Raw genomic sequence first — 27,483 nt, 5'->3', positions numbered from 1 at the left:
AAAAAAAAAAAAAATCCTTTTTCTTTTTTAACCAATGATATGCCAAAATTTCCTTTACTATCTACTAAACCTGCAAAAAAAAAAATATCACACTTTTTTTTCTTCTTCTATTCAACGTTAAATGGTCTCATTTGGATCAAACGGACCTCTGACCTTTAAAGGGAGACCAGGAACGATGACAAGGTACTTAGGGTAAAGAGATGTTACATAATAAAGGTCATTTTACTGTAGTTTCGATTCTATGGTTGGCAATATAATCACTAAATGACCTATCTATAATATACCTGTTTGCAGTTTTAGAAAAAATAAGAGAGAGAAAGAGAGAGAGAGAGAGAGAGAGAGAGAGAGAGAGAGAGAGAGAGAGAGAGAGAGAGAGAGGCAGGAAGACAGATATACAGACAGATAGACCAAATGGACAGTTTCTGAAAAATTAAGAGACAGACACAGACACACACACACACACACACAGATATACCACACAGACAGACAGAATGTCAGACAGACACAGCGGGTCTGTCTGTCTGGTCCTCTCAATCTCTCTCTCTCTCCTATTCTCTCTTTTCTTCTCTCTCCTTCTTCTTCCGTCCTAAACCTTCCTGACCTTTTGGCTTGCCGTTAGTTTCTCTCTCTTTCCTTTTCCTTCTCTCTCTCTCTCTCTCCTTTTCCTTCTCTTTTTCTCCCTCCCTCGTTTTCTCCTCTCTACCTCTTCCCTCCTTCCTACACCTTCCTAACCTTTTGCTTTGCTGTTAGCTCCTCTCTCTCCTTTCCTTTCTCTTCTTCTCCCTCTCTCGTTTTCTCCTTATCCTCCCTCCCTCTTGCCTCCTTCCTAAATCTTCATGACCTTTTGGCTTGCCGTTAGCTTCTCTCTCTCTCTCTCTCTCTCATTTTTCTTCTCTTCTTCCCCCTCCTTCCCTCTTCCCTCCTTCCTAAATCTTTCTGACCTTTTGAGTTGCCGTTACCTTCTCTCTCTCTCTCTCTTCTTTTCCCTTTCCCTCCTTCCCTCCCTCGTTTTCTCCTTCTCCCTCCCTCTTCCCTCCTTCCTAAACCTTCCTGACCTTTTGCTTCTGCCGTTAGCCCCGTCCGCGCGGAGATGGGGAGGTGCCGAGCGCCAATTTTCCCTCTCTTCTGGAAGCCGCCTGACTATATTTCTCTTCTGTACACGACTTCCTCGCCGTCGGTAGCAAAATGAAGAGAATTATGGCTTATCTCGATCAACCTTCTGCGTACTGGACGCCACTTTTTATTTAATTTTATTTTATTTTTGTCCATGTATCTATAAAAGTAGCACCAAAACGCCGAAAAGAAATTATATATACATATATATATATATATATATATATATATATATATATATATATATATATATATATACACATATTTTTTTCCCAAACATTCGGTGTATTTAAGTCCTCTTTTTAACACCTTTTTTGTGAGAGTATACATGTACTAACCTATATATACGTTACGCTTCAATGCTGCTAGTTGCCTTTAAATTAAACCAGAATTTATATATTCTCCATTTATTGGTGGATATTGATAAGCACACACACACGGATACACATACACCATCAATCTTTCTCTCACCTTATCTTTAGCTTAGTGATAACATGCTATATTCAAATATCAGGTCTCAAACACTGAGTGTAGACTTCTTTGACTTATGGTATAACCTCGGGGTTACCCCATCATCACTGTACGGGCTTTCATAACCAGTAAGTTCAGCTTTTGTTGCTATGCAAAGCCGGAGTCGATACTTTCGAGGTGCGTATGCTTAACCCATTAAACTCTGATGACAAGATTGTTGTCATTTGGTCAAATAAAACAGAAAATCATAAAACACCAAAATGTAAACACCAGAAAAATATGACGTCAGTCCTCGCTGCGAGCGAAGCGAGGACTGACGTCATATTTTTCGGGTGTTTACATTTTGGTGTTTTATGATTTTTTGTCTTATTTGACCAAATGACAAGAATCTTGTCATTAGAGTTTAATGGGTTAACATGTGTCAACATCGCTACTGAGAGTATCACACTGGGCTATTTTTCCTCCAACCTCCAACACTTTTTCCGCCGTGAAGTCACCATGGCAAATTATTTTCATCTCTCAATAATTGACATGTATACTCATTTGATATGATGGATGAAAACCATTTTCCTCCAATATTTTCGATTCCAAAAACTGGGCTGTAGATCTGCTTCAACAGTCGGAGGGAAAACAGCCCAGTGTGATGACGCTTTTATATTTCGATTTTTCAAAACCCCAGCCAATATTTATCGACATGTGTCCTACTCTGACCTAACCTAACCTCAGCTGACCTAACCTAATAAATAGGAAAATAAGAATTAATAGATAAATATCTCTTCACGTCAGCGGTCTCTATCATAACAGAGAGACTATTTCGTCATCTTAAATATTCTAACAATTTACAGTAAATCCTATCTTGGCAACTGGCTTCCGGATCTCATCATCCTGTACCCACGCAAGCGCAAAGGCGTGGTTAAATTATCGCACAAAAAAAAAAAAAAAAAAAAAAAAAAAAAAAAAAAAAAAAAAAAAAAAAAAAAAAAAAAAAAAAAAAAAAAACCTGCAATGGTCATAATCAAGGACGTCTCAAGGTCCAATAAAATGTATATTTGATAACCTTCACGAAATATAAACGTCCCAAGCCATCTTCTATAGAGTTTCGGTACTGGATTCTTTTCTATTGTATCGTATTGTCTTTCATTGCTAAAGATTACATTATGCTGTGCGGACACAACGCGTTATCACACTGGGCTATTTTTCCTCCGATTGTTGGAGCAGATCTCCAGCCCGCAGCTTTCAGAAAAGAGTCTGATATACTGGAGGAAAATAAATCTTCCTCCAGCATATCAAATTATTCTCTATGTATTTTTGTTGGGGAAACAAAATAATTTGTCATATTGATTTCACGGCGGAAAAAGTGCTGGAGGTGAGCGGTAGCGCCGATGAGTCGGAGGTCGGAGGAAGAATTGCCCAGTGTGATAACCCCTTTACACTCGCCTGATACTAGTCCAGCTACCACCAGTGATTGTCATTTGTCCTAGGAAAGCGGCCTCTGTTAGGAACCTCGCTGGCCGACTGGGTTAGGGCTTCGTTACTTGCGGCGAAGGTCGGGAGGGGATGGCGGTTCAAACCCTGCCACCGGCGAAATTGAACCATGGGCATAGTTCATTAAATTTCATGGTACAAAATCCTCTGTGTGTTATCTTACTGATTTATCTATTCAATTATTTATTCACTAATTTATTAATCTATTTTTTACCTATTTACTGAGTTATTAATTCATCTATTAGTTTTTTCTATCAATTTAATCAATTTATATATTATTCATTTGTTAATCTATTCATTCAATTATTCTATTTTATTCTATTTGCCTATTACTGTTTTACCTAGTGCACTGCCCTGCCAAATCGGTTACGCAATGCTTCTATTAGCTAAGACATTGTTGTGTAAGATGGAGATAAGATCAGGAGAAGTCTGTGGGACATCGTATTCAAATAGATTACATTCCAAAAGAATTTCATCAGTAATTACATTTTCAATGGCATTTCACATATGATTTGGATTTATACATACAAACACGTAAATACTTAATGTCTTGATAATATTCTGGTGGACGAAATTAATGATATGTAGTTATGATATTCTTTACGACAATAGAAGAACGTATACGTATAGATGTCTTTAGTGGTCACTAGCACGGTGATACATTCTAAGATCTGCCATCTACGGACCTACAATTGTGATGTGGATGGATATCTTACGACTTATTATGGCTTATTACGGCTTATCATGGCTAAGTATTCGGCGTAAAAGCCTGAGGCTTACTTCAGAAAAGACGCCAAGTATTGTGGTACATCAAAACGAAACTCGTTGAGTTTTTGCCTTAACAAAAGACAAGGAAAACCTGCGAGTTGTTTTGTCACAAACACTTTATCGTTTTATTCCTGTGTACATTGCAGTGATTGTGTGAGATACTTTGACATTTTGCAGTGGTTGTGCAGTATCAAAATACAACCAAAACACACAAGGCTATATAGCCCTTACAATTTATACCCAGTTTCAGCAAAAAAAAAAAAAAAAAAAAAAAAAAAAGTGCTAGAAAATTCCATCTTCTTAAGAAAATTAATGAATAGGTAAATAAATCGTTTGTGCATATTCCTTACAACACAAGTTGTGACTAAGAAACTAGGTTGATAATAATAGCATACATTGATACAGAATTACATAATGGCTATAGTCATGCACAGGCTAACTTAGTGCATTGTGAAATCTAAACAGACGTCTCCGAGACTACTAAAATGAATTCTTTTCCTAGTAAGCAAGTATTGATTACATATTACTTACTAAATAGCATATACAAACCATATTACAGTACATAGTTCAAACAAACTACGGTGTACCTTTAATTTACTGGAATGTTTTCCAGCCTTCCAGAATATTATTATGCTGTTACAAAAAGAAAGATACACCATAACAACAGTGTAATACATTAAAACAAATTATTGGATGATCCGTAATATACATGAAGTCATTATTTAATACCCTATTTAATGAGTAGTCATCCTTGCCTATGTTTTTTGACGGCGATATACACAAACTGGTACCGTAATTATGATACTCCATCCCCGTAAAACTTCAATTATGTTGTCTCAACTTGCAATTACGTGAAATAAAATTCACCTTCTGTACATGGACGCCTTGGGTACCCAGGGTCATAAAGCAAGTGCGTGTACTGGATTTATTTCCTGTTTTGACATTTACATATACGAACACCACGAAGCATTACCGGTCTGCTGAGCGGACGTTCAGACGTCAGCCGGCGAGCGCATCGCGATGGGGCTCGTTTCAGGCGCGGAAGGGTCGAAATATCAGAGTTCATCGAGGTGCCTCATTGTGTAAGATCCTGATCCTCCTCCTCCTCCTCCTCTTCCTCTTCTTCCTCCTCCTCAGGGTCTCGAAATTGTATAAATACAATTCCTTGAAGAACTCGTCTCAGGGATAGTTATGCGACCTCCGTGTATATAGTTCTCGCCTTGGGTGATGTTTGACTGTGGACGTGAAGTTTCCTGACGTGTCAGAGGTAGTTGATTTCGTAAAACAATGATTATGTAACTTGTGGACAATGTGCAGAACTAATGTTTCCTGGTTGTGTAATCTGGAGCAGAGAGGTCGAAGTGCACAGACTATGGGTTACCTAATTACAGCATTACGTTTGTTAAATAAGGAAGGTACGTGGGGGTTAGGTTGTTGGAAAATGGATGATAATTACACAAATTAGTGGAGCAGTACCACTGTTGTGCAACATTTGGATTATTTACGCGTCGGCAATTTGCATCGTCGACATTAATAACAAGTTCTCCGTACACGGAAAAAAAAAGTAGGGACGAATAAATGCGAACCTGATTTGATCTGCAGCAGACGACCAAATGGCAAACGATTTCATCCCTCCCGATGATGCCCTTGACCCGAACCATCGCAACGATATCGTTACATAACGTTTGTTTCGTCTTGACAATCTGCAACGTTGACGTTTATGAGATGGTCTGCATAACATCCATCGAGGGGCGGAGACTTCAACGAAAGTGACGGCGAAGATTACAAGCAATTCCGTCCATCCATTCCATCAGATAACGCCATTCACCGTCGCTTCTGGTTAAAGACAGACAATTATATTTACCTGAGGGGCAAAACCTAACCTCAAAAATCCCCAGATCGAAATGACTCAAAGCGTATCACATTGGTCAATTTTCCTCCGATTGTTGGAGTTGATTTGCAACCCGCAGCTTTAAGGGGGGAGTCTGATATACAGGGGAAAGTAATTTTCTTTCAACATATCAAATGACATTCTATGTATTTCTGTTGATAAAACATAATAGCTTGCCATAGTGATTGGTCGAAAAAGTCCTGGAAATTGTCGGTAGCGTCGATTAATCGGATGTTGGAGGAAAAATATCCCAATGTGATAATCCCCTCACTCAAACCCATTCAAATTATGACGCTCTAAATAGATCTACCTCTCTCTAACACCAGACAATTCTATTTCGTTAGAGTCAAAGCGAACTCCAAGAGGAAAGAATCAGTGCTTCCCAACCCCTCCCTGCAATAGAGGTGTAGTAAACCAAGGTCGCATTTCAGTGATAATCTAGAGGAGAAAAAAGTAGTTAGTTGAGATCATCACCGCTCTTAATAACTTTTTCTGGATAGTACCAGGTGATTATAATAATTTTCCATTTCTGATCAAGGAAAAACATATAAATCGTGTACAATCTTGGATGAACTCCACATCAGCATCAAAATAAGATTGTTGTATGTGTCATCAAAGAATATGAGAGTAGGGAACAGACTGTCTTTAATTTCTGACAAAGGAGAAGACGACGACGATAAAAAAAAAGTAAGCTAATGTGTGTGTGTGTGTGTGTGTGTGTGTGTGTGTGTGTGTGTGTGTGTGTGTGTGTGTGTGTGTGTGTGTGTGTTTTATAGTTACTTCTAAACCTTGGAATCCTTCTCGATGAATTGTTTGTTTCAGAACCACCGACGAAACTGGATTTTAAGTCGTTACTTAGAGCGAGTTCTTTTCTTAATAGACGCATTGCTGTCGGGGGCTATAAAGTTCATTGCACTCTTACAGGTACGCAGCCACAAGGGATGTTAAATGTGAGTCAATTAAGCGTTCAGAACACACACATACAAACACAGCAGCAGCAGCGTACACATGTGTATGTATATGAGTGTGTGTGTATTATCCAGATAGTTCATTTTGCGCGGTCAGGTATACACGCACACAAAAACAATTATATATATATATATATATATATATATATATATATATATATATATATATACATACATATATATATATATATATATATATATATATATATATATGTGTATGTGTGTGTGTACAACACTGTATGGGTCCCAGTGAACAAATATACATTTCTATCAACCACGATGAACTTTAACTCTAAGTCATCAACATCGTGAGACTCGCGGAGGCCAACATGCATAAATTGAAACGTGGTGCGACCAAGGACTCGAACCCAGGCTAGCACGTGACAAGTGTTAGTGACTTAACATATTGTTTCATAATGTATATATATATATATATAGGTATAGATAGATTGTGTGTGTGTGTGTGTGTGTGTGTGTGTATGTGTGTGTGTGTGTGTGTGCATATGCATATTCACTAATGATCCCTTACCTGTACATTGTTCATCCTCTATGAACAGATTTAATTTCTCTCTCTCTCTTTATTGTTTCTCTATTTATCTACCTATTTATCTCTCTCTATCTATCTCTCTGCCTATCTCTCTATTTCTCTCTCATTTGAAGAACCAGCAAACGCCCTCCTTCTCCCTGATGGAGAGAAACTCAGCGTTGTGCCCTTGGGTGCAGGAGGCCCCATCGCTGTCTATCCTCCTGGAGGACGATTCGTTCCGCCCCAATTCGTCAGAATCCGGAATGATCTGGTTCGGGACCTTAATTTGGTCATTAGCATGCGAACTTAAGGTGGTGGCACACTAGGCTAGCATGCTACTCGCTTTTTCTAGCTCGTTGGAGCAGAAACGCACCTCTGTTACGGTGTTCTAGACTTCAGAAAGGATGTCTCAACAATGTGTCTAACATTCGTATAGTTTTAGTTTGTCTTAGTTCGTCGTTTAGTTTCTCACGATATGACGCATGGGTGATTTGACATTTGGAAATATGAAAGACAAAATCGTAACCGAAGTGGTTGCTATTCAAACGAAGTAGCAAAGGAGAGTAGCATGCTAACTTAGTGTGCAGCCATCTTTATCTTCCACACACTGGAATTCAGCTGGCGCCAATTACAAGCTTTCCATCTTCGCTCTTAGGAAACGCATGTCTGCCACGGGCTGCAAATCTGCTCCAAGTCACAGGAAAAATAGATCCCTGTATTAAGGACACAAGTGCCACCCATATGTGCTCACCGGGGAAAATAACCAAGTCTCGTTGTTGTAGCGATTTGCAAGTAAGACTCTACTAAACAAGATTGTCCAGATTAATGGTCTATGGCACAAGGCGCTACCATCGATTCCTTTTTTTTTGTGGTACAGTCGCATATCAAAACCCATCAAATCCCTTCGTTACCCCAGGGGTACCACGGGCATGAATGTAATAAACTCAATGCAGAGTAAAAGGAAAGGTAAGACCACCCGGTATGGATGGGGTTAATCGAGGTCTATCGTTTCCTTCACTACCTAGGGTGGATCACCCGCGCGGTAGCCTAGCGGATACCGCGTCGAACTCAGGAGTAGGTGGTCGTTAGTTCGATTCAGGGAAACACTGGCCAGGCGAGGAAGATGACACACACACACACACACACACACACACACACACACACACACACACACACACACAAAAAAAAAAAAAAAAAAGCCGCCTGCAGGAACTGTCAGGGTTTGGCCTACAAGGGGTATCTCACTTCCCACTTCGTGGAATTGGGATGATGAATGAAACAGCTTGACGACAGTCAGGTACAAAGGCACCTGAAAGGATCCTGAAAGGATGATTTTTTTTTTTTTTTTTTTTTTTTTTTACATGGAATCAAATTTCTCAGCGTTCGTCTTCAAGCATATTATCATAGCTTCCACGGAACTGAATGGGTCAAGTCGGGTTTAAGTTAAGACGTGGGCACGAAATTACTGAACGCTTGATTGCGGTAAACTTGACGAACTGATTGCAATTGCTGTTTTTACGAAGAGGCTGGGAGTGGTTAGTCCATACATCCATCATCGACTTGGGGGAAGATATGACAAACATCTACGAATGGTCCCCTTCTCTCGGCAACTGATATTCAAGAAATTTGCATCTATAAATGGCCATCCATTATCATTCGTGCAAAGGTTTCAAATGGATTAATGCATCTGTTCAGTGGTTTCAATTGATCAAATACTGCGTCACGGTATTTTGCTTTCGATAAGTGCATTCCATATTAGGGTCACGTCAGACCTGGCCCTCAGGCCATCGGGATTAGTGATGACATGAGCATCATTAGATGTGGTGCCTGCTGCGGCTTTTGATGAAGATGATAAACGATGTGCAATTCGATCTGCTGAGCTGGGGCTTAAGAGTTGGTACAGATACCACGGCCAAAGGGGTTTTTGGGTTTTAACATTACATAGCTTCAGTGAGTTGACTCATATTTATTACATAAGGGGGACTAACCTGTAAAGGTTTTGTGACGAAAACACACACACACATTCATACACACTCACACACATTAATTTACCTTTTTTATTGTCTTCTCCTTTGTCAGAACACAGAAACAATCTACTCTCTACTCTCATATTCTTTAGTGACACATACAACATTTTTCTTTTTATGCTGATGTGGGGGTCATTCAAGATTGTGCACGATATGTTTTCCTTGAAATGGAAAATTATTATAAATGCCTGGTACTACCCAGAAAAAGTTATTGAACGTAGGGATGAAGTGTTATTTTAATGGTTTTCGTCTACAAGATGAATGCCGCTAAATCATTAGTGCGTTTGAGATATGTTGGTCACGCGTCGCTTAATGTTATCTCCGATGGAGGACCTAATCTATACACCAAAAGCTTTCTTCTCCCTTATAAGGGAGGTAACCTGCCAAAGCACACACCCAGCCCAACCTAATTCCACTCACATCCATCACCCATTTGCTTCCCTTTCATCTTAGCTCAGTGTGTATGAAGAATCATCCCTGCCTCTAGCCCACTCCCCGGGTCAGATGCAATGCAGCAAGACACGGCACATCCACAGCAGGGCTAGCAATTTGGGTGGTCAAATTATTGCCCATTCACAACCATTCTCCATTTTGACGTATCCCCTGCCTTCTCCCTTCCCTGTTCAACAGTAGTTCCTCTCTTTCCCAAAGCCCATTTCCCCCTTTCCATCCATCTCATTCTAGGTCCCCCCCCCCCAAGTTCACTGCATCCATTTCTGTTTCCTACACTTTTCTTGCTAATATTTCTTAACTCATCCATATGTCTTAAACCATCCCAACAAAATGTGATCAGCCTTTTCTCTCAGCTCCTTTTCTACCCCCGATCTCCTCCTCACCTCCTCATCTCTTACTCTATCCATTCTCGTAACCCCTACCGTACTTCTCCGACACTTCAGCTCAAACACATTTAAGCTTCTCCTTTCTGTCTCTGTTAAATTCCAAGTCTTTGCCCCATACAGTGTCGTAGGCACAATTACCCCTTCATATAATCTCCTCCTTCTTTCTATTCCCAGATTACTATGTTTCAAGACACATTTCACATTCCCCAAAGATATTTACTTACTTTCCTCCAAGCCTCTGTCCCATACAGTGTCATAGGCACAATTACCCCTTCATACAATCTTTGTTTCTATTCCCAGATAACTATTTTTCAAGACACTTTTCACATTCCCCAAAGATATTTACTTACTTTCCTAACTTTACAGTCTACCTCCACCTCCATTCCCTGCTACATGTGGAGCAAAATATTTAAAACTCTTCACTTCCTCTGACCTCTATCTTTTAAGACTTTCCTCCAGCTTACTACCTCCCTCTTTCCTTGTACATCTCATCACCTAAATTTTACCCGCATTTACTTGCAAATTCCTCTTATCACATATTTTCCCAAACTCCGTCATTGACTGCCTTAGACCGTCCTCTGACCCCGCCACAAGCGCAGTGTCATCATCGAGCATTAACTAACTCAACTCCCATTTCCCTCCATTATCTCACCATCTCCAATCCCCTGTCCATCGCCCTCACAGTTACCTCCCGTTCGACCTCATCTGCATGAGGGGACTGAGAGGAAGAGGAGGATGAGGAGGAGAAGGAGGAGGAGGTGCCGATTAAAAAAAGAGGCCTTGCTATGTCTTCATGTGTCTTGCTGCATTGCTTCTGACCCAGGGTAGAGGGCGAGATGCAGGGATGACCCGTCATCCAGGAGGAGCTAAGATAAGGAGGGAGGAGTGGTGAATGGGAGTGGAATATGTGGGGATGAAATGGGTGTCAGTGGATTCATGCCTTTGACTTTGGCTACCTCCCTTGTAAAGGGGAAAGCCCTTGGTATATGTATGCACCACCCCTATCCATGTACACATTAAACAACGAGAAAAGAATCTTTAAGTATGTAGAATTCGACGCTATACCCACTCAACAAGTGCTCCTTAAACTATATGTGATGGACCGATTTTTTTTTTTTTTCGAACAATGCCATACTAGTTTCACATGATCTGTAAAGAAAAGAAAAGAAAAAAAAAACAGGAAATGGTATCACGAACACAATTTAACTTTAAATACAGTGTCGTGATATCAATGATAAAGATAACACCAGTTTCCTCACGAAGATACTACAGAAATGTACATTAAAGGAAATGAAAACTCAGTCAATACAGCAGGATTGAAAATGTGAAATTTCTGCGATTATTGATTTTTCTTATTTATTTATCTATTTCCCAAACCGGCACCCAATGACAGGAGCCTGGCACCAGTCCAAAGATCACAACATACAGCACTGCTTCAAAGGAAAACAGGGATCGTTCAATTCCTTAGGTGAGATACTGAGACACCCGCCCCTTGTGGAATTCTCTTGAATAGAATATATATAGTATTTCACCGGCCTATATTCAATATTTAAAGCAATTAGATAAAAAAAAAAATTCCTAATTCGTCCTGCACATTTTGATTGTAGTGCGGCAGTGAGAATATATTTCCAGATTTTTTTAATATAACAATACAACATTTTCTCTCTTTTTTCAAAACGTAGATACCAGACTGATTTTTTCCTTTTTTTTTTTTTTTTTTTTTTTTTTTTTTTTTTTTTTTTAACAAAGCCATAGTCTTCCAGACAGCCACACCACTATGGCCATCTCCCTCGGTGGGGAATCTTCGAGCGAACCCCAGAACCCTGGACGTGTTCTCCTCTTGTCCACAAGTACGACCTGCCTTCACCCAGGCATGACTTGCTCGATACAAGGAAGGTCATCGTGCTGGACTGGTCTTGCCTCCTTACGTGTGTCCTGCAGCCACAAGAACAAGTTCCTCTTACCAGAGAGTCTGAGGATTCTACTTTTTTCTTCTTTTTTAGTGGAGTAATTCAATGCTCTTGGGCTATTAAACCAGCAATAAGTACGAAATGACCTGTTGCATTCTTCAGTGCTTTCAGTTTAAGGCAGCACCGAAACTGTGTTCTTGTTTTTTTGTCGAGTCCTTATAGTTTGTTCATTCACTTGTCTATTTACTCATTTGTTCACTCAACAATTTGATAGTTTTGTTTGTTTGCCTACTTATTTTCTCATGTGTTCATGCATATATCTCTCATGCATGTTTTTTTCCTACCCAATGTAATAACTGGTTGGTTACGAAATCTATAAACCATTTAGATTCATAATATTTTTGCTTGCATTTTTCCTTCTTAAGAAAAAAGTGTCCTATCGGATTGGGGAATCAATAATCTAGCTGACCAAGGGAGAAGGAAACATGTACTTATTCAAGAAGGATAAATCTATTGAGTGTGGTCAGTGGGATCCAGTATTGCTCCTGGGCTGAAGTCCGTGCATAAATTCCTCCATGATGTTCGCCACTGCATTCGTTTTAAGTAAATTTTATTATTTTCTATCATGTCTTTCCTCATAGATTCTCGTAGAGTATTCGTTGTAAATTAAAATACATTATTTGGAGGGACTGGTGGTTGTCCTAAGGAGCTTGTGTCCTAAGAGGATATTTCTCGGAAGGGGTTTTTGTCCAGACATCCAAACACAAAAGTGTATGAGCAGTGATAGTCACTGAATTCGTTTTAAGCAAATTTCATTGTTTTCTATCATGTATTTTCTTCACATATTCTCGTAGAATATTGGTTGTAAGTTAAAATATATTATTTGGAGTTTGTGTCCTAAAGGGCTATTTCTCGGAAGGGGGTTTTGTCCGGACATCTGGACAGTAAGGTGCATGAGCATGTCTCTTTTAAGAGGATTACTTTGAGTAATGGGCCAAAACCGCTACTTACCTCGGACCTGAGGTGACCTCGGGTTCCTCCGGGTATTTTCACTGATGTGGCTCTAGCGTGGCCACCGTCTCCTGCGTTCATGCATGAACTGTTTCGGACCACCCGCAAATAAAAAATAAATGAATAAATAAATAAATAAAAATAAAAAAGAGGGAAAGGGGGAGAATCCCAGTGTGACTTTAAGAGAGGAAAAGGGTGCGATTTTTTTTTTTTTTTTTTTTTTGCGGTAACACAGGTAAGGTGAAAAAGGTATAGCAAAAGGTAAGGATGTTTTTTGGGATGCTTTCATAGACTAGAAAAAGACGTATTCCAATGTTGACCCTTTAGAGCTTGATATTGGGATAAAAGGAAGTATGTTCAAAAAGGTAAAAAATGTTATATAAGTAGTAGGGTGTGTGCGAGGGTCGGGAATGGGAAAAGTGATTTCTTGAAGTTAATGTAGTGCCGCATGCGTCAGGGTTGCGTGATGTGGCCATGGTTGTTCAGTGTGGATGTAGATGAGAGAGTAAGGGTGGTAAATGTATGTATATATATCGGCCGCGCAGTATCCCAGTGGGTACCGTGTCGAACTCGTGGGTAGGTGATCGTGAGTTCGATTCCCGGGATCCGATTCGGTCTTGCCGCGTTGGTTTTCTGACAGCCCTGGACTGGCGGTGAGGCGATCTAACCTCGGACCACACACATACACATACGAAAAAAGGCTTCCTGCAAATGACAATGGTATCCCTACCAATTGTTTCGTACCTTTCATTGCGTGAGAGTGAGATGGTGGTTTTTCTTTTTTCTTTCTTTTTTTTAATATAGATGTAAGATTGCTATGTTAAAGTTCGAAATTGACGGTTATCGATGTAAGGATTGCCTGTTACCTATCCCTTAATTTCTGTTGAAGTCGCTGGGGCACCGTGGGAGATACATTGACCGCAACCCTCTGGTTTTTTTGTCCCTCACCGTTCTTTGGGACTGTCAGGTTCATGCCCGTCCATTATCGGATGTAGTCTTCCTACTCTTCCACTGTCTTCCTCGTCTACGGGATCCTCGGACGGTGCCTTGCAAGACTGTCTTCGCAAGGTCTGATGAGCGTGTGATGTGTCCATACCATCTCAGCTTCCGTTTCTTGACGACTGTGAGCAGATTGTCGTGATGTCCTATTGCATGTTGGATTTTCCTGGGAATCACATTTGTCCCATGGTCAGTATACGAGATGTCTAAGATCCTCCCATAGCATCTCATTTCTGTTACCAGGATCGTTCTTTAGAGTTTTGCTGTTAGTGCCCTTGTTTCGTAGGTGTGCAAAGAAAATTTACTGTATGAGCGAACTCAGCAGATGTATCTTGTAGCGCAGACTGATGTTCTTGTTTCTCCAGATGTTAAGTATTGCAAGAGCAGCTGTTGTTAGTGCTGTCCTCGCAAAAATGTCTGGTTCTGAAACTTTGCCTGATATGATGGAACCAAGGTACCTGAGGTCTTCGTTGTAGGAAGTAGTGATTATGCCCAGGGTTGTGAATTTAAAAAAATATATTATAAGAGAAGTGGTGAGGGAGAAGGAAGGTAACATGGTGAGAAGGTGACAAGGGAGGTGGAAGAACAACTCACCAGGGTTATCTCGATGATGGAATACGAGAACAAGACTTCAGGCATCTCCGTCAAGGGCAGACGGGGGACGAATGAAGCACAGGACAGGAAAAACGAAAGTGAAAACGAAGAAGAGAAAGAAGTGGTAGGAGGACAATTAGGAAGAGAAGGTGGAGGAAGAGGAGGACAAATATGAAGACGAGGAAAGTTAGGAGGACGGGAGGGTTCCAAAGGACAATGGGGACAAAAAAGAAACGAGACAGACGAGGAGGAAAATAACGAGGAGTGGAGGATCGGATAGGACTATCTTAACCATTCGTTTTATTACAATAGGAACCTTCGACATTGGTCAGCCAAGCAGCAGCATATCTAGTAATGTGGAAAATCTAGTAAGGAGCGAATAGATATATCTTAGCCAGTATAACGTTTAGAATATTGACACTGCACTAATTAGTCTAGCTGATTTAGTGTTTTGTGTTGGATAAAATTAAAATGCTCAAATATTGCTTACAAAGAACCTCAATGTATGGAAGGGCGGTGACCTAAACACAGAACAGTTGGAGTTTTATTCACTGACGTTTCGTCCTGACCAGGACATTCTCAAAGTACATGTTTGTACTTTGAGAATGTCCTGGTAAGGACAAAACGTCAGTGAATAAAACTTCAACTGTTCTCTGTGTTTAGCTCACCGCACTTCCTCTCATTTGTCTTCCATATTTCAACCCCAATGTATCCCCAGACTGCGGGTGTAATCCCTGTGGCTACTGAATTATTATATGATAAGAAATATTGTTACATTCAGATCTCCTACCATCATCATTACCTGCGTGAAGTGTTGAGTGGCGGGATAGAACCGATCGTGTTTTGGAACGATACGATCTAAGTTAAAATTGAACAGCTGCCTGGTTTACACATTTTCTACACTTCTTGAAAGCGTGTGTGTGTGTGTGTGTGTGTGTGTGTGTGTGTGTGTCTGTGTGTGTGTGCGTTTCTATGTGTCTTCATATTGATTTATCTATCTATATACGAAGAGCTTTTTCCCCCTTATAAGAGAGGTAGCCAAGTCAAAGGCACGTACCTACTCCCACCCATTCCACTCCTCTCCACCACCCAATCCACTTCCTTTCATCTTAGCACTTTATATTGACGGACATGGAAAAAAAAATACACGCACTTGCATGTGTGCCCGTTTCCGTGTGTGTGCTCATGTGCTTGCACACCCAAGTAGTTCTTTTTTGCGTACGTGCGTACTGACACGCAAGCAGAACTCGCACAAGCGCTGTCGCGCATTCTTGCATGCGCACGTACCAAGGTGGACGTATGACGTGCTTAGATTATGTGAGATATCTAAAAATTGAGATGGATTGTCTTGATTAGCCACGAAGAATCCAAGGCAGGCGTCCTTTTCCTTAACTAGGAAGTGGTCCAGCAGCGCTAAAGGTTGTAATGGATTTTGCCTCATGAAAGTATTCTAGGCCATATTAACCTATACCTAATATACGCATTTCCATATTTCCATTTTTTCATGTTGAAGCACCACTAAGCTCTTCATGTACATGTCTAGATATATGCACGGGGAATTATTAGCACGAAACTACGCGGAGATATTGATAGAAATATATATACTTTTTATCTTAACAGTGAAAATGATTCAGAAAATATATCTGCATACAAGAAAATGTATTGCTCAAAGAAATGTACTGGATGGGGCAGATTCTTATTATTCATTTCTAATATTTCTTTTTTTTTTTTTTCCCCTATCTACCTCACTTTCTCACTCCCCCTTCCTCCTCCCTCTCTCTCCCTCTCCCTCTCTCTCTCTCCCGTCCTCTCTCTCTCTCTCTCTTTTTGTATGTGTGTGTTTGTGTGTATGTATGTGTTTGTGTGTGTGTGTGTGTGCGTATATGTGAGTGTTTGTGTGTGTTTATCAATCTATACATTTCAAAGAGTGGCAAAAAAAAAAAAATGAATAAATAAAACAAAATAAAATTTTACCCAGAGGGCTGTGATGGAAGAAGAATCTAAGAACACACCAATTCGACAAAAATAAATAAACATAATAAATAAATAAATAAATAAATAAATAAGTCAATATTCTAGCCAGGTGAGAAAACAACATTTGTGAGAAGAATATTCTCATTCCTTTCAGTGGAAGGGAAGAAACAGCGCACTGAATAAAGGGGATCACACTGGACTATTAACTCCCCTCATCATACCTCCAACCTTTATTTGAATAACCAGAATATGACTTCGTTTTACCTAAATCTAGACCTCTCTAAGAACATTTAACAGTATGTCGAACATTCGAACAGACACGCTATTGTATCTCCCAGTTCACCGTTCAGCTTTGCTATATGTGACGGAAAGATAATTTGATATTTGGAGATTTGAAAAATAAAATATTGTTACCGATGTCGTTTTTGCTCGAACGAATTCTCAACTGTCGGCGCTGGTGAAACGCGTGAAAGCCCAACGAAGTGTCAAAAAATTGACGGTCACGTGGTCTCATGACAAAGCTAAGCAAGAAAGACAGGCAGATATTAAGTTCTGAATAACAATGATCATGATGATTGGTCACGTGGTCTCATGACAAAGCTAAGCAAGAAAGACAGGCAGATATTCAGTTCTGAATAACAATGATCATGAAGATTGGTCACGTGGTCTCATGACAAAGCTAAGCAAGAAAGACAGGCAGATATTCAGTTCTGAATAACAATGATCATGAAGATTGGGATGAAAAAGAGATAAAGGTTAGGTTAGGTTAGGTTAGGTTAGGTTAAAGATCGGCTAGGTTAGGTTGTGATAGTTAAAGATAGGATGAAAATTGTCGGTAAGGTAAGCCGCTGGACTTTTTAGGCCGATGTTTGGGTCGATTCCCAATCCCCCACTCCCGGCTGTTCAGGACTGTCTAGAACAAAAGCAAGAAGCACGAAACAGGTCCCGTGGACCGAACTCAGGACCACCTGTTCATAAGTTCGACGCGGTATCCACTACTACAAATCCTATTAAACTTACGTCCCCGCTGTGGGTCTGCGATCATAACTCAATTTTTGTCAATTCCATCAATTCACTATTGACATAAGATATCCTCACACGTAGATGCCCTTTGGCAATGTAGTGCCGCCGATTTGGAGTTTATAAGGAAGTATTTTTCTTATTTTCCGTGGAATGATTGACGTTACTATACTCGTGATCTCTCTCATGTACGTGTATGTGTGTGTGTGTGTGTGTGTGTGTGTGTGTGTGTGTGTGTGTGTGTGTGTGTGTGTGTGTGTGTGTGTGTGTGTGTGTGTGTGATTCACCATGGTCTTGGATCACGTGTTGTACTCGTCATCGACAGCTACTTCCCTCCCGGAAGAGAGGTCAGAGCTCATATATGACTGATCTATGGGTAATGCTGTGACCTTACACGCACACACACACGGAACTTCCCGCTCACGAGTTGGAGTAACGACCCGCAGCGCAGCGATACTGATTTCATTTAAGCCCTGGGCGGGATTCAAACCCGGACCAACGTGGTGGCAGCCGGGATCGCTACCACCGTGCCATTGAGTATGTGTGTGCGTGTTTGTTTGTGTGTATGTGTGTGCGCTTGTGTGTGTGTGTGTGTGTGTGTGTGTGTGTGTGTGTGTGTGTGTGTGTGTATGAGTGCCTACATATTGATAAACATGAAAACATATTTTGTTTTAAAGAAAAAATCTGATATTACGTCAACGCTCCTCTTAATATAACGGAGAAAAGAATGACTGAGGTAAAAAGAAAGATCAAAAGGAGAGGCATTTGTGTAAGGTGGATATCGAAAATGTTAAAATGTGAATGAAGAAAAAGAGACGGGAGTGTTACGATTATTTATGAGAGTTGACGATTGAGAAAAGGAAGAGTTTGGGTTGATATTGATATGAACACGTACTTTTCTGACTTGCAACTTCTCCTGTCTCAGAGACACTTATGACCTCTCCCCGTGACTCCCTATTGGCTAAAGCAAAGCCAATCAGGAACGCCAATTTCTATTGTGAACTCACGTCACTAACCAATCACATGACAGCAAATCAGTATCTAAACGAGAGAGACACACACAAGCTCAATCCATTCTCCCTGATGATGGTCACAAGTGAGGACCGAAACGTTGTAGCTATTCAGCTTTCTACTAATGCATCAACATAAATTATTGAGGGGTACAGAAGTTCTTAATAAAGAAATACATAAAACAGGAACATTTGACCTCATTTATCTTCAACAGTTGTTCTTAACCCTTGGGTTGCGACCCAAAGTTGGGTCGTGACCCAATGTTGGGTCACAAAGTCATTTGAATGGGTCACCAAGGATTTGTTGACTTTTTATTTTCCCAATATTCCTATTCAAAATATTATCAAAGTATTAATCCTGGTTGCTGAATTCCTAAGTCATTATTATCTAAAGTTAAGCAAAACATTGAGACATAAAACTTTTTTATAATTTAACTAAAAGTGTTTATGAAGGTACGGGTCGCCGTGGTCGATGTGGACGGGATTTTGGGTCGCAGCCAAAAAAGGGAACAAAAAAATCAAGTCACGTGATCAAACGGTTGACCAAAAACACGTCCCCTGTGAATAACCAATGACCAGAGGGTGTTTAAGCTTAGGTCATTAAGGACACATTGACATTCGTTGACATTAAGACCGATTGAAATTATTTTAATTGGCTCTCCATAATGATTCGACTATTTTTCTTTAAAGGTTACAACTTGGTTCATAAAGTGACTCAGCATTATATCGAACATGAGAACATAAGAATGAAGGAGACTGCAAGAGACCATAAGGCCTACACTAGGCAGCTCCGTATCCATCACCACCTGTCATCCCCATCCATAAAGCTGTCTAATCGTTTCTTAAAACAACTGATAGTTTCAGCGCTTACTATATGGCTACTAAGTTTATTCCATTCGTCGACCACCCTATTAGTAAACCAATTCTTGCCTATTTCCTTTTTAAGTCTAAATTTGTCCAGTTTATAACCATTACTGCGAGTCCTGCCCTGTTGTTTTAATATGATGACCTTATTTGCATCACCCTTGTTAAAGCCTTTGATCCACTCTATCGTGTTCATTGATCAAAGTTTTAACTTCTCAATCTGAGTGAACAACAAAGATCTTGTCACATCGAGTGTAAGGAATGATATAATCTTCTTGTAACATTAAGGGGAAAGTAGTTTACCCTTTATACACAGCCAACACCAGTAATTTCAACCTTTCAATAGGTCAGTTGTCCCGTCATTACCTTGGATTGACCACTTTCAGGTCACTGGGTACAAGTTACCTAGGATTTTTTTTTTCGCTTACCGCCAAGTCACATGATATGAATTTTTGTTTCTTTATGCTTTTGTTTTTGTAAGTCATCTTAGTAATGAATAGGCTACTTGACTGAAACAAAAATATATAAGTATTTTTCATGTTTCTTCATATCATTGTACTTTTTATGTACAGTATGTTTCACCCCCAATACTTTCAGTTCCCGTCTCTCCGTAATTACTGGTTTAATTCTTGTTACTGTTCCCTTTTATGGCATTGTATTTCTTCATTCACTTTCAACTTCCCTTCACTTAAGTATGTCTTTCACCAGATTTTCTGTAGCAAGTAATCTTTCTTGATGGGGCGATTTAAACGTATGTATAAATTTTCTTATTTTCTTCAAGAATAATCTACACTTGGATTGTCAATTTACACCAAGGAACTTCCGTCTGGGATCCTCAATCCACAAAGTCACTTCTGCACCGACGTCACTACTTTATTCATCCAATGATCTTTACTGTTACAAATAAGTGCCTCCCCTAAGGGCGTGACTTTTCTCCCATGTACCAATAATTTTTTCTCCTCCTCCACCCTTCTCCAATCAGAAAGACTGTTACAACGTCTTAAGCAATACTGCTTACACAAGCAATCTCGACATCGACGCAGGAATGGCTTAGTTTACATATTGTCACATCAGCATTAAAATCTGTACCCTAGCGGTTGTTTATAAACTTTAGACGGTGAGCGAGATTATGCAACTCCTTCGCGGCTTATTGTTTTCAAAACATCCTACACATAAAATAAAACTCTCGTCACCTACCCCTCTATCTACCTTACTTATCTACCTTTATCTACCAGCCTCTTACAGTATGTATCTATATGTATATATATATTTATGTATGTATGGATGTATGCATGCATCTATATGTATGTATATATTTACGTATTTATGTATATGTGTATGTATGTATGTATGTATGTTGCTATGTATGAAATATAGATCTTCTAACGTAGTCTGTCCATCTTGATTTACAGTGTTCATCTGATTCTTTATTTATGTATCTATCTATTTACTTGTTATAAACAATTCATTTACATACCTATTTATTCATGTATCCATTATCTTTGTCTATTTATTGATTTTCACTAATTTATCTTTCCGGTTAAAGGCGAACACTTTCATCAATCTTCAAGGTTGAACGGGCGAAGACCGTACCTTTTCTAATCTAATCTGACTAATCTTATAACCTTATAAATCTAATCCAATAATTGAGGCGTTCAGAAACAGAGGGGCACGGATCGTGAAAGGCGTAAGCCTCATATATGTATATAACCCGAGGATGTCTAAATAGACGAAAGCGCTCAGTCATCAATTTATGTATATATATATATATTATATATATATTATATATATATATATTATATATATTATATATATATATATATTATATATATATTATATATATATATATTATATATATTATATATATATATATCTCTCTCCAAGCTTAACTCGGTATCAGTAAAAGTGTCGGGGATGCCCCTCTGTTCCTGGGCGCATTGTATCTTTGTCTACCTTTTCACAACAGAAAAATTCTATTCCGGCTGGCGCTGGGCAATTTTATTCAGATAATTAAATGTGGACGAATAGGTTAAAGCACATGTCTTCATCAGCAGCCATCTTTTTTCAACGTTTTTTCTAATTCTTATTATATGGTATTTCTATTCTGAAGTCGAAATTCTCCATGGTCGTTTTTTCCCAGTGGTCAATGAATCAACTTCCGGAGGTCAAGACATAAAAAGAGACTTTCGTTATTATGAATTTTGAGTATCTCAGTTATATTGAATTATTTATCATAACCTTTACATCTGTACTAAAAACGCAAATACTTTCCGAGGGAATTTGATTTGTAAAACACCATCACATCTATGGAACGACTATCGACCACATCTTTATTATTGGTTTTACGGTTCCGTCGAAGTTATTGTCATATTTGGTAGATCTGATTATAGTTCGTACATTGGAGACTCGAATTTTGTCCATACCATAACAGTAGCAAACTATTAAAAAAAAAGGTATTATGAGATCACGGAAGCGAAAAAGAAAGAGAATACGATTCCCAACGGCTAACAACAAATGCGATTAAGTTTTGGTAAAGAGGAGTAGGAGAGAGAAAGAATTAATATTCAGTACCTCCACTCTGACTTGATGGAGGAATCTCCACCGATTGTAAATCTACAAATCTTTCTCTTGCCTCGAGAGCAACTGTGGACGACGCCCATTCTTCGGCTGATGTCCAAGAAGTAATTGGTAATTGGTAATTGAGTGTTACACGACGATCTTCAATGTTCCAGAGCGTAACGGACGTGTTTGCCCATCCTCAGGGAACCTTTTGACAGCGTTACTAATCGAGAACCTTTGCGGGGCCAACAATCTGTTGGCCTTAATTATGGGTCATAATAGGACAAGAAGTCGAATATTCTCAGCGTTGCTTGGGTCCAGCGCGCGACAGACGACATGACGTCACACTTAAGACGACTTCACTTGAGCCAGATGTCTTCGATATATACAAATGTATTTATATATATACTTGTAATATGTTCACAATGTGTGTGTGTGTGTGTGTGTGTGTGTGTGTGTGTGTGTGTGTGTGTGTGTGTGTGTGTGTGTGTGTGTGTGTTACAGAAAAAGAATCACATCGACATTGTCCGCTGGTAAGATAACCTTACACGTTGGATTGTCTGTCACTCAAATCTTCCGAGGAATGTAGCTCGCCAATTCCATAGGATGTGTTCTAGTCTAGTTATTTTCTAAAATTAATTGTAATGGTCTATAAAATACAATGAAAATGCAATAAAATGTAAGTATTATGACCCAGATTAATATCTATATATTTTATACAACTTCCACAATATTACCCTTTTTCATACGGTGCGCAGACAGTCGTTGGATATTTTCTTCTTCCCTCAGGACATAGAAAACGGAAACGTCTGCGCGATATTTCAAAGAGATTTTTCATGTCACCCCACTCTTTCATAAACATTATTTCTGCTTCATTCATTCCATTTTTATTTATTTCCTACGATTTTAAAACCTTTTCTTAGAAGCGCCAGCAAACAAAAGACAAAGAGCAGTAGCTCACTGGTAAATCTCATGGAAAAACATCATTATCAATACGAGAAAAGTAAAGAAACGGTAAATCTGTATATTTCGACTGCTGATTGCAATCTCCTTCGGTACAATACTGAAGAGGACTGCAATCAGCAGCCAAAATATGTAGATCTTCCGTTTCTTCACTTTTATTCTTCACTAAGATAGTGATTCTTTTTCTGTCATACACAGACACAGACACATACACACATACACTAGTCAGGAATAAAGCCAGACTAAGACACCCGTGTTTCCTACTCCTACTTATGTCAACCTGTCAGAATGCCTCAACATATATACTCATATATTCATAATGCGTGTGTGTGTGTGTGTGTGTGTGTGTGTGTGTGTGTGTGAGAGAGAGAGAGAGAGAGAGAGAGAGAGAGAGAGAGAGAGAGAGAGAGAGAGAGAGAGAGAGTTTACGTGTACTTTTGTGTGTGTGTGTGCTTGTTTGTGTGTGTGTGTGTGTGTGTGTGTGTGTGTGTGTGTGTGTGTGTGTGTGTGTGTGTGTGCTTGTTTGTGTTTGTGTGTGTGTGTGTGTGTGTGTGTGTGTGTGTGTGTGTGTGTGTGTGTGTGTGTGTGTGTGTTTTCATACGAGTCTTGCCTGTTTCTATGCAAAAAATTACTAATCCACGAATTGCATGATGGAGCGACCCAGGCACCGTGGCATTGCTTTCCCTGATACCACGTGTCCGTTGAGATTATAAGAATCAATCGAAAAGAGAAAAAAATGGAACACAAAGTTCTCAGAAACTATCAGAAGCTATCAATCACCAGACGACACGAGGAGGCAAAGTAGGAGGAAGGGGAAGATAAGTAGCAGGAGGAGGAGGAGGAAGGGGGGAGGAGGAGAAGGAGGAAGGGGTGAAGGAGAAGGAGTAGGAGGAGGAGGAGGAGGAGGAGGAGGAGGAGGAGGAGGAAGGGGAGGAGAAGGAGCAGGAGGAGGAAGGGAAGGAGGAGGAGGAGGAGGAGGAGGAAGAGGAGGAGCAGGAGGAAGATGAGGAGGAAAGGGAGGAGAAGGAGGAGGAAGAGGAGGAGAAGGAAGAGGAGGAGGAGGAGGAGGAGGAAGAGGAGGGGAGGAAGAGTAGGAGAAGGAGCAGGAGGAGGAGGAGGAGGAAGAGGAGAAAGAGTAGGAGCAGGAGGAAAATGAGGAGGAGGAGGATGAAAGGGAGGAGAAGGAGCAGAAGGAGGAGGAGGAGGAGGAGGAGGAGGAGGAGGAGGAGGAGGAAGAGGAGGAGTAGGAATGGGAGATGGAAGAGGTGAAAGGCTCTAAATATAAAAACGAAGAAGGAAAGTGTTGGTGATTAAAGATTGATTCACGAGGAAATTGTTCGATACGGGACTCTACTCTATAAATAACAATTAACATGCGCCCGACAGACACACTGCCTAGTGTAGGCCTTATGGCCTCTTGCAGCCTCCTTCATTCTTATGGGGAAGGATTTGTGCAGAGTTGAGATATTCATGAAAAAAATATCTGGAGACGAGTATCAGTGATTCTTCGGTGATAACTAGAGTTTCTATCCTAGTAAAGGTGAGGCCACGGTAGTGATAAAGAAGAAATTGTTATAAAAGAATGGCACGTGGTCTGGTCCGTAGGGGTGTTACTAGAATCCCCTAAGATATTACCTGTACACAAAATCTATGCCATACGGCAGTAGTAGAGTCAAAGAGATAACAAAATTTTAAAATTGATCAGATTTTCTTTTTCTTTTGTTATAAAAGAATGGCACGTGACTCTGGTCCGTAGGGGTGTTACTAGAATCCCTTAGATATTACCTGTACACAAAACCTATGCCGCACGTTAGTAGCAGAGTCAAAGAGATAACAAAATTGAAAAATTTATCAGATTTATTTTTATTTTGTTATAAAAGAATGGCACGTGTCTCTGGTCCGTAGGGGTGCTCTAAAATCCCTTAGATATTACCTGTATACAAAACCTGTACCATACGGCAGTAGCAGAGTCAAAGAGATAACAAATTTTAAAAATTGATCAGATTTATTTTTTTGTTATAAAAAAATGGCACGTGGCTCTGGTCCGTAGGGGTGTTACTAGAGTCCCTTAGAGAACCTATGCCATACGGCAATAGCAGAGTCAAAGAGATAACAAATTCAAAAAATTGATCAGATTTATTTTTCTTTTGTTATAAACGAATGGCACGTGGCTCTGGTCCGTAGGGGTGTTACTAGAATCCCTTAGAAAACCTATGCCACACGGCAATAGCAGAGTCAAAGAGATAACAAAATTTAAAAATTGATCAGATTTATTTTTCTTTTGTTATAAACGAATGGCACGTTGCTCTGGTCCGTAGGGGGTGTTCTAAAGTCCCTTAGATCAGCCCTGTGCAACCTGCGGCCCTAAAAGGCTTTCATTGCGGCCCTTTCTCCTAAAAACAAATAAGATATAATGCGGCCCTTAGAGAGGGTAGCCTTTCATTTGCTAATTAATGGTCAGGAAAATGTCCGTGTTTGATCATTCTTATAACGATCCCAGTTAACCAATATTAAGTAATTATTTATGTTTGTACATTATAATAATAAGGTATGGTAGCCTTTCATTTGCTCATTTATAGTAAGGAAAATACATTTGTTTCGGACAATTCTTATTTTTGTAATCCCAATTTAAATAAAATCAGTAACAAACTACTTATCTATCTTTATAAGTATAATCTCACATAATATGTCTTCGATCGTAGTAAATAACATGAAAAAGTAAGGTTATGTGGCTCTCCATACTAACAGAGTAGTGACTAGTGGCCCTTTGGGAAAAAAAGGTTGCACATACCTGCCTTAGATATTACCTATACACAAAACGTACAGAGGAGGGTGAGGGGGTAAGAAGGAGCTGAAGATTGCGGAGAGGGGGGAGGTAGGGAGGGGGGGGGAGGTGGAGGAGGAAGTGGAGGGAGGAGGAGGGGGGAGGAGGAGAAGGAGGAGAGGTTGAGGTGAGGAGAACTGAAAAAGGAATGTGAGGATGAGGATTAGGATGAGGATGACTTTGACCTGTAAAGGTCATGGTGAGGTTGAAATTGAGGTTTAGGTTGAGGTTGTGGATGAAGATTTGGTTCAGGGAGAAGACGTGGTGAGGGTAAGGGTGTGGATGAGTGTGGATGAGACTGTGGATGAGGGAGTGGATGAGTTCGGGTGAGGGTGTGGATGAGTGTCTGGATGAGTGTGGATGAGTGTGGATGAGAGTGGGTGAGGGCGTGGATGAGTATGGGTGAGGGTGTGGATGACGGTGTGGATGAATATGGATGAGGGAGTGGATGAGTGCGGGTGAGTGTGGGGATGAGATGTGGATGAGTGTGTGGATGAGTGGATGAGTGTGGGTGAGAATGTGAAATGAGTGTGTGGATGAGTGTGGCTGAGGGCGTGGGTAAAGGTGTGGATGAGTGTGTGGATGAGTGTGAGTGATGGTGTGGATGAATGTGGGTGAGGGTGTAGATGAGTGTGTGGGTGAGTGTGTGGATGAGTGTGGATGAGTGTGTGGATGAGTGTGGGTGAGTGTGTGGATGAGTGTGGGTGAGGGTATAGATGAGTGTGGGTGAGTGTGTGGATGAGTGTGTGGATGAGTGTGAATGAGTGTGTGGATGGTGTGTGGATGAATGTGGATGTGAAGGCAACAGACCGAGATCCGCCAGAGGGACAGGTTGGAAAAAGGGGAAGAGAAAGGGAGTCGAGGTAGAATGATGGAGGACGACATAGATGAGGCAAGGAGGAGGGAGAGGCAAATTGGAGGTCACGTGATTAGATCAGTGTAGAAACAGCCGCGGGAAGCTGTAAATAAGGCAACAGCTGCAAGGAGATACGGGACGGAAGACAGGTATTGGCCTCAAGATGAGCTGTGGAGAAGGCGAGTTAGGAGGCAAAGGAGGGAGAGAGTGGGCTACGAAGAGGTAAAAAGAGGGAGGAGACGGTGAGAGGAAAGGGAAGAGTGGTAAAAGAGGGATATGGGGAAAGAGAGCAATAAAGAGAGGAAGACGAGGAAGAAATATGTCAACATAAGGAAGAATGAATATTTTGATACAATGTGAATTAGGGGAATAGGAAGGAGGAATTGAAAATGAGGAGGAAATGGGAGAGGAGAAAAGGAAGAGGGAGAGGGAGAGGGAGAGAGAGAGGAGAGAAATAAAGAAGGACAGAAAGAGAGATAAAAAAGAGAAACTCTTAATTAAACAAAAAACAGCTCTTTCACCATCACCGCCACATGCTTAACTAAAATCACCATCACAACTCCAACCCTTTACACAACCACGACGACAACTACAAAGACAATCACAATTGATATCACCATTACAGCCACAACTACCACCACAACCACAACCAGAACCACAACCACAACCACCGTTGGTAACAACCACAAATACAATTACAACAAGCATCACTGCCATCACCATCGCCATACTTTCTACTCTCTCTCTCTTGCTCTCTTTCTCTCTCTCTCACACACACACACACACACACACACACACACACACACACCTA

This window comes from Oratosquilla oratoria, chromosome 28 (assembly GCF_046742065.1).
Source record: "Oratosquilla oratoria isolate Oo_2021 chromosome 28, ASM4674206v1, whole genome shotgun sequence".
In the NCBI taxonomy this organism is placed as follows: domain Eukaryota; kingdom Metazoa; phylum Arthropoda; class Malacostraca; order Stomatopoda; family Squillidae; genus Oratosquilla; species Oratosquilla oratoria.
Note: the sequence above shows the minus strand (reverse complement) of the source record.